Source organism: Arvicola amphibius, chromosome 1 (assembly GCF_903992535.2).
Source record: "Arvicola amphibius chromosome 1, mArvAmp1.2, whole genome shotgun sequence".
In the NCBI taxonomy this organism is placed as follows: Eukaryota; Metazoa; Chordata; class Mammalia; order Rodentia; family Cricetidae; genus Arvicola; species Arvicola amphibius.
In genome coordinates this window covers 15945970-15963544 of record NC_052047.1, presented here as the reverse complement: position 1 = coordinate 15963544, position 17575 = coordinate 15945970, and the positions used below count along the sequence as shown (strand labels likewise).

At 39.3% G+C, this 17575-nt stretch overlaps 1 protein-coding gene across 9 annotated transcripts in view; it reads left to right on the top strand.

Annotated features, from left to right (window-relative positions):
• The window catches only part of Npffr2 (neuropeptide FF receptor 2), a 157383-nt gene that overhangs the window by 54611 nt on the left and 85197 nt on the right, over positions 1-17575 (top strand). Inside the window, exon 1 of one of the 9 annotated variants that reach the window (XM_038343743.1) lies at positions 6010-6086. The exons of the other annotated variants lie outside the window; for them this stretch is intronic. The gene's annotated coding sequence lies outside the window, so the exon portion shown is untranslated. Of the gene's footprint in view, positions 1-6009; positions 6087-17575 lie in introns of those variants that run through there. 9 annotated transcript variants of the gene reach the window in all.

Here is a 17575-nt window from a genome sequence, read left to right as displayed (position 1 = left end):
CCTCTAGGGTCATGCTGGCTGTGTTGTGAGCTTATAGTGGGATGCACTGAGGCTTCATGACAAGGAACTGCAAAAGTTCTTCTTGTTGCTGATATGAGCACAGTTGTACGTGTGTTACACTACACAGTGTCCTGGTGCTAACAAGCCTTCAAATACAGAGACTTTCTGCTATTTTGCACAGCCACTACTTTTGCCACACTGAGCTAAGCACCATTTCTATACCATCGCAGTGTTCCCTAGCTCCATAATTTCATAAGACATAACTTTTGCCTAAATTACATCACCCATTTGTTGTGTAATATTAGTTTAAGATATGTTACATTCATTCATACTGTGGAGTAATTGTTTAATGATGCAAAGATGTGTTGTATTCTTTTACGTTGCATTTGTTTAACTCTGTGAAACTGTTACTTTGCCTCTCTAAAACACCTGATTGGTCTAATAAATAGCTGAGCAGCCGGTAGCTAGGCAGTAGAGAAATAGGCAGGGCTGTTAGGCAAAGAGAATAAATAGGAAGAGTAATCTAGGCTGGAGAGAGAAGGAGCAAGAAAAGGAGGAGAAACAGATGCCAGGGGCCAGCCACTCAGCCACACAGTCGTCAGTCACAGAGTAGGAAGGAAAGAAAGATATTTGGAATAAAGAAAGGTAAAAAGCCCGGAGGCAAAATGTAGTTAAAGATAAATAGGATAATTTAAGTCAGAAAAAAATGGTTAGAAACAAGCCAAGTTAAGCCTGGGCACTCATAAGTAAGAATAAGTTTCTGTGTATTTGTTTGGAAGCTGGGTGATGAACTCCAAAGAGTCAAAAATCAACTATACCCACTGTTTGACATGTCCAAATAGCACTTATTTTTAAGACATAACTGAAACACCTCATACTTGTTCCTTCTTTTGGAAGTAATATTTCTATGTTGATCTTAACTTTTGGAAATGGATTCTGTGGAGTTCTGACAGGGAGAGTTAAATGAAGGTGATGATTTGAAAATGGCTTAGGTCTTACAAATCAAACCCAAAGTTTTTCTTCAAATCATTTTAAGGCTCTGAGCATGGTCACAGAACCCCACAATCTTAGCACTCAGGAGACAGAGGCAGCAGAATCTCGAATTCAAGGCCAGTTTAGACTGCACAGCCTGACTCCAAGACCCTGCCTTAACATAACTTAAAAAAAAAGGAGAGAGAGAGAGAGAGAGAGAGAGAGAGAGAGAGAGAGAGAGAGAGAGAGAGAGAGAGAGAGAGAAACTATTGAATAATGGAAGACCATTGTAATCCATGTCTACCACCTTCTGCCATCCACATTTTCCCCAGTGACGTGAGTCTCTGACTGAGAGATTACAGATTAGTGAGTGGAGAGGGCCTGCTGAGCTGGGAGCGAGAATCTAGGCTCTTTCAAGTAGGAAATCGTGAATTGAATCACTGTCACTGGAGCTCATAAAAGTAAAGGATCAAAATTTGTAAGAATGGGCAGTTGCTGGAATAAAAAAAGTAGAAGAAATGTGTTCACTTTTCACTTATAATTACAATATAATGCATAGACTTACCCAACTACTCATCTAAACGTTATTCTAAGAATTTATTACTTTGTATGTAATCATAATTTATTCCAATTATTATGCTTATTTCAGTTAATATTATTTATATTTCTTTCTCTTTATTGCTGTTGCCATTGTAATGAATACTTTTTATGACCACATAAATTTCATTGTGTTCCCATACCAGAAGTATCCTGCTTTTTCACTATTTGCTTAAAACTAATAAATAGCTTCCTGCTTCTTCTAGTATTTATGTAGCCCTTTCCGATGGGCATATTTCCAAGAATGAGATTATTAGATGATAACCTAACAAAACTGTAATTTGCTTTAGACTGTCAAACTGTTTTTTGAAAGTGTTATTCTTAAAAGAATAACACTATTTTCCTTACTGACTGAAAAATGGGTATTATTGTTAATATAAATAGGAAAATGATACTTAAATCTTATTTTAATCTGTTATTGGTCTAATAATGTTCATTCCTTTGGTTTTTGCAATGATATTATTTTGCTACATTATTTATCTCTGTAGTTTGCCTATGTGCATTTCTTATCATAAATATTATTTGACGTCTTTAACATCTTTTAAAAAGCAATCTTATTTTCTCCTAAAAGCAACCACAAAACTTGAATTCATACCAAACACAGTGGATCAGAAATGATTACAAGTTAGGGTGCCCTATACCCCCTCTCCCTTTCACAGCTTTCAAAGTGTCCCTGTGTAGCTGACAATCTTCTACTGTTTTTCTCTGTGCCTCTCTCTTTACATAAGTTCATCTTCATATTACATAGGTAGTGTGTTCCCCAAATTAAAGTACTATCACTGGACTATAAGATACTTAAAAATGTAATATGTATAAACGCCTCAGGAATTTTTTTAACATCTCTACTTTAATATGTATTAATAATCCATTTTTATTTTGCACCAAACTTCAATGGTTTTCCACTTATAGGGGGAATATAGATAGATGTTTGTCATTGAAACAAATTCAGAAAATTACAGCATTAGGTAATTATGTGAACATCTTGGAGCACACTGAAACTGAAGCAGTATAGGTCAGTCTGTGGACATGGATGGCCCCTTGATCCAGTCCACAGAGGACACAAACATGAGATGAAGGAGGCTACTCTCTGCTGTGGAACATTGTTTATGCTGTGGAATTTAACTGTGGAAAGTGTGTTACTTTTGATTATGCTGCATTTGTTAACAATGTAAGAATGTATGTTTAATTATGTAAATATATGTTGCATCTGTTTCACCTTGCCTGCCTAAGGCACCTGATTGGTCTAATGAAAAGCTGAATGGCCAGTAGCTAGGCAGGAGAGGGATACGCAGAGTTGGCAGGCAGAGAGAATAAATCAGAGGAGAATTCTAGGCTCGAAAAGGATAGGAGAGAGATGCCTGGGGTCAGAAACCAGGGAGCCCCCAGAGAGCAGAAGTAAGAAGCAGTTAAAATAAGATATAAAGAAAGAAAGAAAAGTAAAAAAGTCCAAGGAAAATGGTAGACAAAGAGAAACAGGTTAATTTAAGTTAAAAGAGCTAGCCAGAAATGTGCCTAAGCTAGGATGAGCATTCAAAACTAATAATAAGTCTCTGTGTCATGATTTGGGGGCTGTTACAACTGTCTATGAAATGTTATAGAATTTTACATTCAGATCTTAATGAATAGGAAGAATGAACTCTAATAACAAGCAGTATAAAAGAGTTAATACAGAAGCCAGGAACATAACTGCTCACATTATCAATGTCTTGTACCATATGTAGTTGTGTGTACTGTTCATTTAAAGGACTGGCAGCACAGTAGATTTATTTATAGCAACTCTACCACAGGCTCACGAGTAATGTGACGTGCTGTGATGTCACAATGGAAGAGAAATTAAGCAAAAGACATTTTCAGTTCCATCATATTCTTAAGAACTTACAGTCCCTTATGGATCAAAATGTCATTATTAGACACGAGCACCATTTTTAAAAAACTGGGCTTTTCTCCTTATGGAAGAGAAATGTGGGTTCCAGGCAGAACCAGAGAAGCTGTCAATGACAGGGGTCCCTCTGGTCTTGCTTCTTTATGATCCTCAGCACCCATTTTCCACATTATGTTCTCATTCGGTGACCGTATTTAAGCTAGTGTTGAGAAGGGCAGGTAATTAGGTCAGGAGAGCCGAGGAGTAAGTTTTGTGGAGGCTGTTATTCTGTGTTTAGATGACTGACTTTGGGGTGGTGTTGAGCTAGACAAGAGTCCCTGATGCAGAATGGCTGTCCTGGAAGAAGCAAGCCTGGCACCCAGCCTTGGAGGGACATTTGTGATACATGGTTGTGAAGAAACAATGAAAACTCCAAAGGAGAGACATTGAGTAGCCAGAAATTCAGGGAAAATCATCAAGCAAAATAGAGGAATATGGTGAAACAAATGCCAAGGTTGGGAACTGTTTAGGAAATCAAGCTGGCCAAGGCCAAGGAAGCATGAAGCAAAAAAAAAAAAAAAAAAAAAAAAAAAAAAAAAAAAAAAAAAACCATTTTATTTATCAACCTTGAGCTAAATGATGCTCCTCCTAGGGTCCTTCCATAGGGGCTCAGGAGCTTGGCCAGAACGGACTGATGGGTGAGTGAGAAGTGAGGAAATACAGACCGCAGAATAGATTGTGGTTGCTCCTGGGGAGGAATAGTGTGGGTATCACATTTGAGGCCATGAGGGAATTGGTTTGGATTTTTAGTTTAAGTGGGAGAGAATGAGCAGATCTGAAAGCTGGGGTGAATAATTCATTGGATAGCAGCTGGAGCAGTGGGGAAAGGGAGAGGCTAGAAGCATGCTGGAGGCCCAGGAGATCAGCGTGGGGAACCTGGTGAGGCAAAGTCATTAAGGTGGCAGGTGGGGTGTGTAAGAAGGGCCCAGTGAGGGAGGGTTCCATTGCAGGCCCCTTACTGCTCCACAGCATGATCTAATGCTTTCAGGGGCAGCTTATGGGGTTCGTCTTATGTTGCATTGCTTTATGAAAGACAAGCTGACTCATTCTTGATCTGACTATTTACGAGTTTTATGTTTTTGTTTTTTACATTTGAAATGAAATTCCTGCAAGGTAGACATGTCTCTCTGTCTTGTCAGAACCTGGCTATTGCTCTCATTCACTTAGGTCACTTTGTTTTCAGTGGGACAGAGGCTTGTGTGGAGTGGCCCACCTCTCCTCTCGTGTATTAGCTTTTTCTTCTCAACAGTCTTAGACTGTCAGATCATCTCTACCAGTTTGACTTTACCCTGCTGTTACCCTCCAAAGACCTGATGCCTTTTAGTTACCTGCCAACCTGACTTTTTATCCCTGCCTAGCTTCCTGTGCCTTGGACATCTTGATAAAGATAAATCTTCTTAGACCCTGATATTGAAATTGTAAAGTCTTAGTACAGTTATTCCTGCCTGGCTTCTCAAATTATTCACAACTGAACAACTGAGATTTACACACACACACACACACACACACACATGCACACCCCACACACAATAGGTGATTCTGTGATGTTACTTCCCAACCAAGAATTCTTTTACAGACAGCTCTCGCCTGCATTCCCATTCCATGCATTCTAGTGGCTGTCAACAGGAAATGAAATACAGAGATCTTGACCTCTGGAGATGTGATTTAAATATTCCCCCATCCCCCTTGGTCTTGCACAAGTCACTGAGTGTTGGTGCCAAGTGGATTAAAAAGAATTCCCTATGGTTTCTTGGGGCTGTTAGTGCCACCATACCCAGATGCTCAGCGTGATGCTCGCACCCTTGACCCTGGCCTTTTATGCTCTTAAAGCGCCTTGAATTTTTCGCCCACCATGAGTCTCTAAGTCAACATATTCTAAGCATGGCTTCTCTTAACTAGTCCACCACAGCAGAAACTGTGTTAGAATCACTGCTAGACTCTTTGTTTCTCTCCACCTGGGATTGTAAAAATCCACACTTCCAGAATCCCAGGGATTTACAGAGCAACCTCTTCAGAGCAGAGGGATGGGTGGGTTGTTTTAGTTTGTACTCTCAGATGAAATTCTCATTGTTATGAGAATTGACAAAAATTAACGAATGCGCAGTATGTACCACGACCACTCTGGCATACTTACGCACGGTTACCCATTTAGTTCTTAAAGTACCTACTAAGGTCCTCAGAATTTCTATTTTGCAACAGAAGGACACAGACACCTAGGAGTTTAAATGATTGCCCAGAAATTGGAGCCAAGCCATCAATGACCCAGGAGGTGGTAATCGGAGCGGCTTCCCTTTTGCAGCTCAGGGATTCTGAATTCACAAGCTACCCAGAGTCTGTTAGCGGGCTGTGAGCAGCTCTGTCGGTAACCAGCAGTTTGTTGGGTGCCGCCGAAAGTGGTGTCCGGAACAAAAGCAGAGAGTGCAGAGTGCAGAGACCGCCGCCTGCTGCAGCGAGCCTTGGAGACCCAGGGGAGGTGGCCAACCAGTACCCCCTCTGCCAGACGGTAGAGCAGGGAGCCGGCGACCCAGACAGAACCTGTTGCTCGGCCCGGCTTGGCTTCTGCTTTTAACGCGGCTGGGACTCTTTGCCTGAGCAGGTGAGGGCAATGGGAGACTGCCCGGTCTCTCAGTGTGGGTGGGAGACCCTTTTCCAGGGCCACCACTGGCCTCGGTGACACATGGTAGCTTGGATTCTGCGGTTTTACTCTTGACCTTTCCCCAGAGGCTTTCTGTTACCTGGGCTCTCTGGGTACCGTCCGGGAGCTCTGGTCTCAACTCAGGCTGAAGTTTGCCCTGGGGGCTTCTCTGAGCTGCTCCACCCAGTGGGCGCCTGCGCTCTTTGGCTCACAGAGGGGACTGGGCTGCGACAGTGGTGCTCTCTCACCCTTAAAGTCCCCGACCCCTTTCTGGGGGAACACTGGTAAACTTAGTTGAATCTCCTTAGGAAGGTAAGTGGATCGTGGAGCGTGGAGCGTTATCGAAAGTTTCACACACGGTTCGCTTGTTTCATAAGGATGATTCTCATTTGCTGACCAGGCTTGGTCTTCCTCATCAGGGTTTGCCAGGGAGACTACAATGTGCTAGGACAACACCCAGCTCTCAAAAAAGAGGCTGGAGATAGGATTTTTTTTTTTGTGTGTGTGTGTGTGTGTGTGTGTGTGTGTGTGTTAGACAAGCAGGCAGTGCAGTCCTGAGGTGTTGAAGAAGAGAAAAATGCTCTCCTGCAACTAGAACCACATACAAACCAAGGATCAAAAATGCATTTACTTCTCATTTCCCTCCAGCCAGGTTGGTGATATTTTTCAACATTTATTTTAAACAGTATTAATTATAATGTGAACAATGAAAGGATTTCTTTTTTAATTAAAATATTCAAGTTTCTTGGAACTGGGTATCCAGATTCTCACTAAATTATTTTCATAAGAGGATAAAGGATGAATAAGTCAATGTGTTATAAACTGCAAAGAGTATATTTGTGTTGTCGGCTGGAATCCCAATTAAAAATAGGTTGGGTAAATTAATGACGTCGTAAGTTACAGTTGAATTTGCAACACCTCAATAAAACGTTCAAAGATAGCATGGAGCAAGAGCGAGTATGGATCAACAGGAAAGCAGAGTAACAACAGCACTGCAGGCTCCCAAGTTTTCCTCTTAAGACGACTGGTTTAGTTAGGGAGCTACATGGCTGCTCACTACATTACCTTTAAAGGCACATGTTAATATTGAAAACTAGATATTAATCTGAAATGTGTCCTAGTTATTACTTAATAATGAGTTGCCTGAATACCATTATATATCCTCTGCTTCTTGTCATTTTCCTTCAAATCCTTATAATTGAATCCTAAGTTCCTACCATATCCCCCACTTTCTTTTGCCAATCGGCAGCTTCAGGAATATTTCAAGTTTCTGTTACTTTTCCTTCATCAAATTTTCTCTAGAAGTTTTTTTTTTCATGTTGCAAATGTACTGTGAAGAATTTATGAGTGTATGTATAGTAGAAATCTATTTTCATGTTTCTTGGGGCTCATAGTTTCTTTGCCGCTGTTCAGCCATACTATCTTCCATAGGTGTCAAAACTGTGGAATATATGGGTCAGAATTCACTCTGAGCCAGGAAATGTTTGTGCCTGAAAAGCTGCATTTGCTGTAGTTGTTCTTGCGCTTGGGTTCTGGGGTGTGGTGGGGGCAGGGGAAGGCTTGCAAAGTCTCTGTATTGCATTAAGGATTTCCAGCTGTGTTTCAGAAACAGTTAAGAACTTCATTCCTCGAAGCTTCATAAACCAGGAAGTATACATTTTGTAGCATGCTCCTTGAATGAGAGGTGGAATCGGTTTTGGATGAACATTGCCATGTGTGTTTGAAAACATCAAATAGGATTTCACATTCTTCTCTTGCATAAAGTATGTTAGTAATCTTGATAAATTGCCCTCTAGAGAGTTCCATGCTTAGCATGAACTTGAAGATAGCAGCTGATTTTTTTTCCCTCTGTTTCCTTAGTGGCAGTGTTTGCTACAGCAGATAGACTTCCATATCATGTGTCTTCTAGAATCTGAAACACACACATACAGAGGTAGAGACAACTTCTCATTTCAGTTACAGACCCCCACTTCCACCCTGGTGGCTTTCTGCCCCAAGCAAGCCATTTGCTGCATTTGCTGTCTCTAACACTGTTTAAACATAAAAGGATGTTAGAATCGGATTACTACAACCTTCTCAGTCTTTAGAAACCCCTGGTTTCCCACAGGAGAAAGACAGAGAATCCAGAAGGAAAAGGCTACTTTTTCCTTGCCTTGCCACTAAAGAGTTAATGCCCTTAGCTGAGGTCCTGAAATACATTAGTTTCTCTTTAGAATGACCTGTTGGGAAGAGATAGTTTCTATACAGAATGGTGATCTATTTGGGTAGCTGAATGCATCCTCTGGTACAAGTCAGATGCTTTACCATCTTTTCTCAGGAGCCAATCTGAGAAAGCTAAAAAGACCTCAAGTTAGTACAGTGAGCACTGGGTCCCATAGAGGAGCGAGCCAGTGCCTCGTTGTGTTTTGAGTGCCTATCTGTTACCTTATTCAGCAGTTCCTCTTCCACTTTCCACAGGAAAAAATAAATAAAAATTCAATTGGTTTCACTGACACACAAGATGGAGAAAACATGTCTTGGTCAGGTTCTCATACCAAGTTCAGCGTCCATTCCCTCTAAGCAAACCAGATAGGATCGATAATGGCCATCAGGAATAACAACACAACCCAAACCTCACACACCAGCAAATGAAGAAAGAACAGTGCAAACAGTGCTCTCCACAGTCTGTGGGGAAGAAAAGTTTCCTTTAAGATATTGCTGAAAATTTTAATTCCTAAGTATTGTGAAGGAAATTTCTTACTTATTTTCTCCTTTGGCTGCAGAGGGGCCTCACGTGGGCATCACTGGACCAAGGCTGCTCCCTGGCATCACCTCTGAACTAAAGCTCTTTCCATTTGAACTCCTTTCTCTCATTTCTCACCAACATCTCAGCAGCTGTTTTCATGCTCCAGAGATTTTATTTACCAAATACACTCAACGTGTTACAGCTGTTTGTAACCTCTCAAGGGTCAGAAAACACCAGCAATTGCCCAAACTGCGATGAAGTAGCAATAGTCAACTATAGTGAATGACCCTGCGCATACGCTCTCATTTCAGCCGTACGATCTTAGAGACTGTCCGTAAGCACTTCTTTTTTAACAAAGGAACTAAGGTTTCAAAGTAAACTGCCCAAAGGAAAGATGTTACCTAAGTAAAGGTACCAGGATAATGAAGGCATGTATTCTTCCAGCTACATCTAAATTCTACAGTGCAGGGCTTACAGTATCTTATGGTTTAAAATCCAAGTATGATATCTGTATGTGTCTGGCAGGCATTTCTAAGAGAAAACAATATGGCTGAGATGAAATTAAATTGCCCTAATCATATTCTTGTTAAGAGAAGAAAGAACACCAGAGTCCCTCCTTCTGCCTTTCAAACACCCACCCCGTTCACAGGAGGATGGAGTGGGCTGGAAGTTGGAATTGACCATTAGTGCATTCATGGTTTTCCTGCAGTGGAAATTTACTGTTCTAGTTCACCTTGTTGATTTGAAGTCATCAACAGAAAACTCATAAATGCTGTTTGATGTTGATAGGTGTGGGAAGTCTTGGATGGGAATTGGGCAAGTACAATAGGCTCAACAGACTAAAGCAATATCCAGTTTAGCCACAGTAACCAGCTTTGGTTGATCGTAGAAAGTCCTATGCCTGCTGAGTCTGCTCTAACAACTAGGTTAGCTGTTATCAATTAGCTGGTCAGTTGTCTAGGCTGTAGCCAACGAGGTTGTTTTCTATGTGTTTTCCTACAAATACTGTCTGCTGCCTTGGCTGGAATTCTATCACTGGCCCTCGTTCTAGAAGAAATTGTTTTGTCTTGCTCAAATAAGCTCTACAAATTTAATAGGTTTAAGAAATTTTCCTTCTAATACCGGGCAAGGGGATATTCATTTGGAGGAAAGCTAAAAATGGGATGAACATTTCTGTAATTTAGCCCCACCAGAAAATTTGTAAAATCTAATAGTTGTCCGTATTAGAATGTACCTCCTAAGAAACAAAACCTCAATGAGGACAACTTCCAAATTAAGGATTTGCTCATGACCTTGTGATTCTTACGTCCTGGAGGTACCAGAAGGACTCTTAACAAATTATTTATACTTTCAGAGACTGCTTTCAATAACCTTGTTATGAGCCCACAGCACTCAGATTTCCTCTGAAAATTTCTAATTTTCTCAAAGGGAGAGATATTTTTTAGTTGAAATTTTGACCTCATTTAAAGTTCTCTACCTTTTCCTTTATCCTAGTTCTGTGTGGTTAGTGCACAGGGGCACTAACATGAGGAGAGCTCTGTCTGGAACACAGCTTCTACTCCTTGCAAAAGAAGTGTTCTGTGTGATGGGGCCGCAGCATTTCCCTTGGAGTCTCACTGCAGACATAAACCAAAAAGAGGCTGCCCACAGACAAAACCCCTAGAGACTGTGTTCTTGTTTCCATTGATGTAAATAATTTCATGTTTTTCTTTTTGATATTTTATTTGGTCAAAGATTGATGGAGAAGAACTTTCCTAATTTTTTTTTTTTGAGTTTCGCTAATTTCTAAGTGATTAGGATATCCTATTTCATATTTTTTATTACTTAGTTCTTTGATTACCAGATGATCAATATGCAAAAACAGAGATGCACCAAGCCATTTAAATTAAACCTAAGTATTATCACTATGGTGTTGGGAAATTTTAGGAAGTCTATGCTAGCTGAGCACTGGTGGCGGTGTGGAACGCACTAGGCTTTCTTGGTGTCATTCCTCTGGAAAGCAAGCTAATGGTGGATAACTAAAAAATGCACATCACATACGTGCTCAGTAAAACATTATTTCTAACATGATAATGGAGGCAGTGAGTTAAAGGAAGGGCACGGTATGTGTGGTAACTTTACACGATGGCTGCCATCCTGCCTAGACTGAATGGAAAGACCTTGAATAACTTATGCCATAGCTGCATCATAACCTGGGGTAGTTATTTGTTTCTGTTCTGTAGCATATAGATAATAACACTTTCAGATGTGAGTAAAGAATAAATTATTCACATAAAGCATTTAGAGCTATGGCTTGGCTATCATGCAGAATGAACCTACAGGATGCTGAATGTCACTGTTATTACTGAGAATAAGAATGAACTGTCTCTAGCAATACAAAAATAATAATAAGAGATTTAAAGTGTTCAGTGTAAAGAAAAAGCTATAGAATTCAGTGTTTATTAAACTGAGACCAATAATAAACCAAATCTTCACGAATGGATACATTTTAAAAATTGAGGGTATCTGTAGAGAGAATTAAAATACTGGCCTGGAATAATGTTCAATGATAGACTCTATCCTATCATATTGTTTTTCTTTAATAAATATAACAGCCTCACAAACACATATATGAGACTAATTCAACAATTTTCACTTGCTACAAATGATATAAATACAGGAATCCATAGTAAAAACTACAAGAGGCAATTTCTCCTAGTGACCATATGATATTATATTTTGTCATTATTTTTATTTAGCAAATTGTTTTGAAAACACTTGCAAATTTATAGTGTGATACCATGAACATGTGCAGCTCCTCTTCTTCCACTATTACCTCACATTTTTATTCATTTTTATTTACTCATTGATAGTATTTCCAGATGATGTCTTGCCTTGTAGCCCAGGGTGGTAAGCACTTTATATTATAACCAATACATTTGTTTTTTTTAAAGTTAGAAATTTGAAACTAAAAATGAAGTTAAATAGCATGCATAGAAAAGTTTTATAAACATATATAAAAAAGAATTAAACTAAAGATTTACAAAATTTGTAAGAAAAAAGTATGGTGATCTATCTACAATGGCCAACTAAGATCTACTTTGGTTGCTCAGATAACATCGAATAAATCTGAGACCAGACATATAGACAATAGCTAATGACAGGAATGAGTGGTTAAATGAATACGTCTCATGCCTGAGCACAAAATGATATTTGTGCCATTGCTAGCAAATTAAAAGATGACAAATTTAAAAACTTCCATGAACGGTATGTTGGGTCTTGTTAGCACAGATTTAAAGTCTGTTGCCCACAGGATACCACCATGTTCTTATAGCAGCTTCAGGTTTTTCAGTTTGATCAATACCTACATCCCAGCCTTTCTTTCAGCACACTGTGATCTGTCCCCACGCTGTAGCCACTGTGGACCCCTGTCAGGCTGCTTCCTTCAAGCCTAGCTTGCTGAGTGAAGATGCTCACTGTCCTCACTAACCTCTCCTCCCCATCTTTCATACTCCGCCTCCACACAACTTCTCCCTCAGCGTAACCTTTCCTTGGGAGGCCTGCAAGTCTGTGCTAGTGCTTTAAAATATACCGTGTTCCCCTCTGTGCAGTTCCACCAATCAAGGAGCTTGTCTTTCTTAGGAATATTTACTTGGATGACTGCCTTTTTTTGCAAGTTTGTTAACCTGAAGCAAGTCAGTGAGCTTGAATGTTATATAAAATTTACAGCAAAAAAACCCCTAAATGAGTGGATGAGTAAATAAATAAAACTCAAAGATGCATGTATACAATATGAATAGTAGTTTGTTTTATAATTTATAGTTGTGTCCTTTCCATCACCCAACTTTGGGACAACCCAGAGATAGATACATTTAAGATAGATGCCGGTATAGAGACATTAAAGTGTGAGCTTTGTCACTAATAAGACTTCCATTTGAAACTGTGACTGGAAGCTATGGGCAGGAGGATTTGCAATTATGCTACTTCTCTTTGGAGCAGAACTCCTGCAGATCTCATAATTACAGGGAGACACTGAGTTCTTTTTCCTCTTGTAACTGATTAAATTAGAAAGCAAAAGCACTGAGAAGGCAGACGGATACTAAAGGGAAGGATGCAGAGGTCCTCATGTTCAAGTTCAGTTTGTGCTCTCAGACTTCCTGACACAGAAGAGAGAATGCAGAGCCGGGCACAGTACCCGAAGCTTTCTTACTGTTCTTTCTAAAGGTAGCAACTCCATTTTAATTTTCATTCCCATAGTCATTCACATACATTTTTCAATAATTATGCCCGATTTTTTTAAAGATTGCTAAAACATGCTGTAACTACATTTTTTCTGGACTATTTCCCTTGTCCTAAACATCAGTTCAGCCCATTTCCAGCAGATCCACATGCATACTAAGCTCAGCTTTCACACGAGGGAAACAGATACCTGATAGAATTGAAACTAAACAAGTTGCTTAAAATATGCAATAAAATCACATTGACTAACGACAACTACCCAGGGGCAACCACTTGAATGGTTTAAATGAAGTGACTGGTGCCAAAAGATGTGGGCACCATCTTTTGATAGTATGGCCAGAATGTGGGGAAATTAACCTCTATTGCTTTTGCTCTTTTACAAGATTTTCCTGTTGATAGTCAAGCATCTTGAGTTTTGATAGCCGTACTGTAAAGTTTTAGAGCTAGAACGAATATAAAATTGATCTTTCTACCAAATTCAGCAGATTACCAATGAAATGCACAGGCGGTCATGTGTCTTGGTGAGAGCCATCATAATGGGCCAAGTTTCTTCCACTACTTTATCTATTTTCTGCCTTAGAGAGTTGCTAGCTACTCTCTAGTTCACAGTGTTTGAAAATTCTATAAAGGAAGATATCTAAAAAAGTCTGTAACAGCCAATGCAGTTACAAAGAAGAAAGTCTTCCTTCTCCTAAAACCTCTGAGAAGATCATGGTGGGTGACTCCGCTGGTCAACTCGCTTGTTCTCTGCGAAGCATCTTTTTCATGTTCAAAACAGTTGTCTATTGTGTTCAAACAGCTTTTAGAAACCTACCTTTTCAACCTATCACGCAGTAGTTTCTGTGTCCCATTGCACACGCTAATTGCAATATTTTGTGTGTGAGCAAGTAGAATGAGTAAAACTTTACAAAATGGAAATGTTTGAACTCAGAGCACGTCCTCTTAATAGTATTATTTGGATACAGGACCCCAAATACATTTATCAAATGAAATAGTTTGCACTCAATTTCAAGGCTGAGTTGGAGCTATAATTTAGCATTCCTATAAAAATGAACACATGTGTTTCATTTCATTTAGTGTGAGCAGAATTTTTTTTATCTTGCCAAGATTATAGTGCAATATGATTTTTTTGAGGGTATTTATTCTGTTAAGAGTTCTTAAAAGGGGCTTGTGGATATGGCTCACTTGGTAAAGTGCTTGTAATACAAAGGGTCATGTTTTGCGCTCTGAACCTGTATAAAGCAGCCAGGCATGGCAACAGTGGAGACAGGCAGAGCCTAGGTCTTACTGGTCTGCTAATCTACTGATCAGAGAACTCCAGCTACAGTGAGAGACTCTGGCTCAAAATATAAAGTGGGGGTGACTGAGGAGACACCCAGTGTCAAGTTCTGTCTGCCACATGCTAGTGGGCATGTGCACTAGCACGCGGAAGTAAACACAGACAAACTCCCCTAACATGAGGAAAGGTTCGTGAACTTGAAAGCTGAGTGTCATGATGGATCAGTTCACCCATCTCTGTTCTTCCTTTCTATGATTTCAGTTAACTGGAGTCAGCCTTGCTCTCAGGTAACTGTAGTCAGTGATGCTATGAGCTAACTGGAGTCAGCCATGGTCTAAAGGCCAGTGGAAACGAGGAAAAATAAGCTTTTAAATAAATTTTATACTTTTTGTTGTAATTGTTTCATTTTATTATTGCCACTTTATCCTGTACTGTTTCTGATATATAAATTAAGCAGTGTCACAGGTGTGTGTATAGGAAATAAAAGATTGTCCAGTCATTCCTTAGCAGCTACAGGAGACTGTGTCTAAGACACTTGACAAACTCTAAAGTTGATGGATGCCCAGATCTCTTCTAATAAATGGTGTATTGCATATAGTAATATCTTCCCATGTATTTTACATGCTCTGTAGATTACTTATAGTCATACAATGTAATTTGAAAGCAACTGTTAACATATTGTCTTGGGAATAATGACAATAAGAGTCCTTACATGTCTAGTGCAGGCAAAAAAAACTTTTTTCAAGTATTTTCTTTAGACTCATGATTGGTTGAACCTGTAGATGAAGAATCGGCAGATATGAAGTACCAACTATTCATGAATATGAGCAGTTGTAGCATACACACAGTTTAAAAATGGGTGAATGTATGGAAATTATATCTTATTAGAACCTTTAAAAAGCAATTAATTGTAATAGAATAGTAGTATAAGCTGTAAGGCCAAACCAGAAATGTTCTTCCTTTTGGTAGATTGACAGTTTATGTGTGTAGAAAAAAGTCACTATTTTGTGACTAATACTGTAACTGACTCAGGTGAGCAGCATCAGTGAAAGCTGGAATGTTTTCGAACTTGTATAACAAACCTGGAGGCTTAAAAAAAACCAAAATTTATTTTCCCATAGTCTGAAGTTCAGCAATCTCACTGGAAGGTATAGACACGGTGCCTTCAGAAACCACAGATGAGAGCCCTTCTTATCCCATCCAATGTCTGTGCTTCTATTCATTATGCAGCTTTGATTGTGGAACCCCAGCCTCTGCCTAGGTCTTTACACCAGCTTTCCCTTGTGCCTGTGTCTGAATTCCATCAACCTTTCCCTTGAGGACCGCTGTCCTTGTATTTAGTTAGGGTTTATGCTAAAGTGAGATGACCTTACTTTTGGATCCCTATTCTTATTTTCAATGATTCTCTTATTAAATAAGGTCACATACCTATCTTCAACATGTTAAGATAACTCTTTCTTTGAGTTATCTTAACTCAAATATACACTACAATGAAAATAAAATATATTGTCTCAGAATTTATCTTAAAAGATTCATGTTAAAGCCAGGCGGTGGTGGTGCACGCCTTTAATCCCAGTGCTTGTGAGGCAGAGGCAGCCAGGTCCCTGTGAGTTGGAGGCCAGCCTGGTTTACAGGAGCTAGTTCAAGTATAGGGCAGGCTCTAAAGCTACAGAGAAACCCTGTCTCAAAAACAAAAACAAAATGAAACAAGACAAAAAAGATTCATATTAAATACTAAGGGAAAAATAGAAGCCACCGAAATGTGGGAAAGCATGATCACTATCATTCTGTTATGCTTTCTAGAAACTCTAATGTCCATGTTATAGGGAGGACACTCTAAAGTATTTAGTGGCACAGGGATCTTGCATTAACAACTATTACCTTCAGAAACTACTACTACAACTCTGTAGACAAAAAGAAGATAAACTAAATTTGGTAAAGTACTGGTATTTGGAAAATACTATGAGATTGTATTAGAATATCATAGGACAAATCTGTGTATTCTTGCCCTATAATATAGACCTGGAATTACTACAGGATAGTAAGGGGCTGGATAGAGAGCTCAGTTGTTAAGAGTACTCAATGCTCTTCGAAGGATCCAGCATATCTATGCACTCGCGCATGCACGCAGTATCAGATGGCTCACAACTGCCTGTAACTCCCGCTCCAGGAGATTTGATGTGCTCTTCTGATGTCTGCAGGCTCCTGAACACCCATGGCATACATACACATGCAATAAAAGAAAGTAAAAATAAATCTAAGCAAAGAGAATAAGTTTAGAAAATAAAAGCTGTGAAATACAAAAGGCCTTGTTAACTTAGTGGAATCGGAGCTTAGAAAGCTTCTGTGACTGTCTCACTGGGGTGATTTATGTTCTTTCCTGTGTACAATGGCCTCTGGCTCAGTCTAGCAATTTGACGGTTTCTAAAGCGGCAGTGGTTAGAAAATTTTGTAATTGTACTTCTTTGTCAGCCTGTGGATATGCTTAAGAAGAAAATTTAATTCAAATATTTGGATTGATTCTGATTTTACTTGTGTTATTTGAGTTCTCTATTCAAGGGTTCATCTATTTTGACAAAGATTACTTTTACTATACAGTTAAACTTGATTACTTAAGAGTACAAGAACCAAATCAATAGACAAACACATCTGTTGGTGTCTTATAGCATAGGTCACTGAAACCTAACATCTCAGTTACTGAAGATGGCCAACTGGACATGTGGATCATCTTATTTCATTTAATTAGTCTTATGTCTGAAGACACCTGGTCCTATAGTAGTGGAGTTATGTGTTTTTAACATCCAGACAAATATGACGCTGTGCTACTAACTAGAGAAAGGGACCAGTATCAGTGGGATATGTGTGCCCATGTTCCTGCATCATTACAACTGACAGTTATTATAAGCATTTGGAACCCTGAGGGTAACGAGTTTTTCACAGACATAATTTGGGTAGGTTGATAAAACTCTCAAATAAAGGTTAGGAAACTTCTGCAGGAAGGAGCATTAGACTAAAAAAATGAGGTTTTAGCAGTGTATAGTATTACTGTTTGTCTGTGTTGCAAGCCACTAACATCCTGGGGTAATTGATTTTTCTCCATTGTAGTCCTTGTATACAAACAGGTAAAAATTCAGGAAAATTTAAACTTCTGAACAAGTTTAGTTTAGTTTATTTATTTAAAACTTTTAAAAATGATATTTCTTCCTCTAATAACTATTCTTTGTAAGG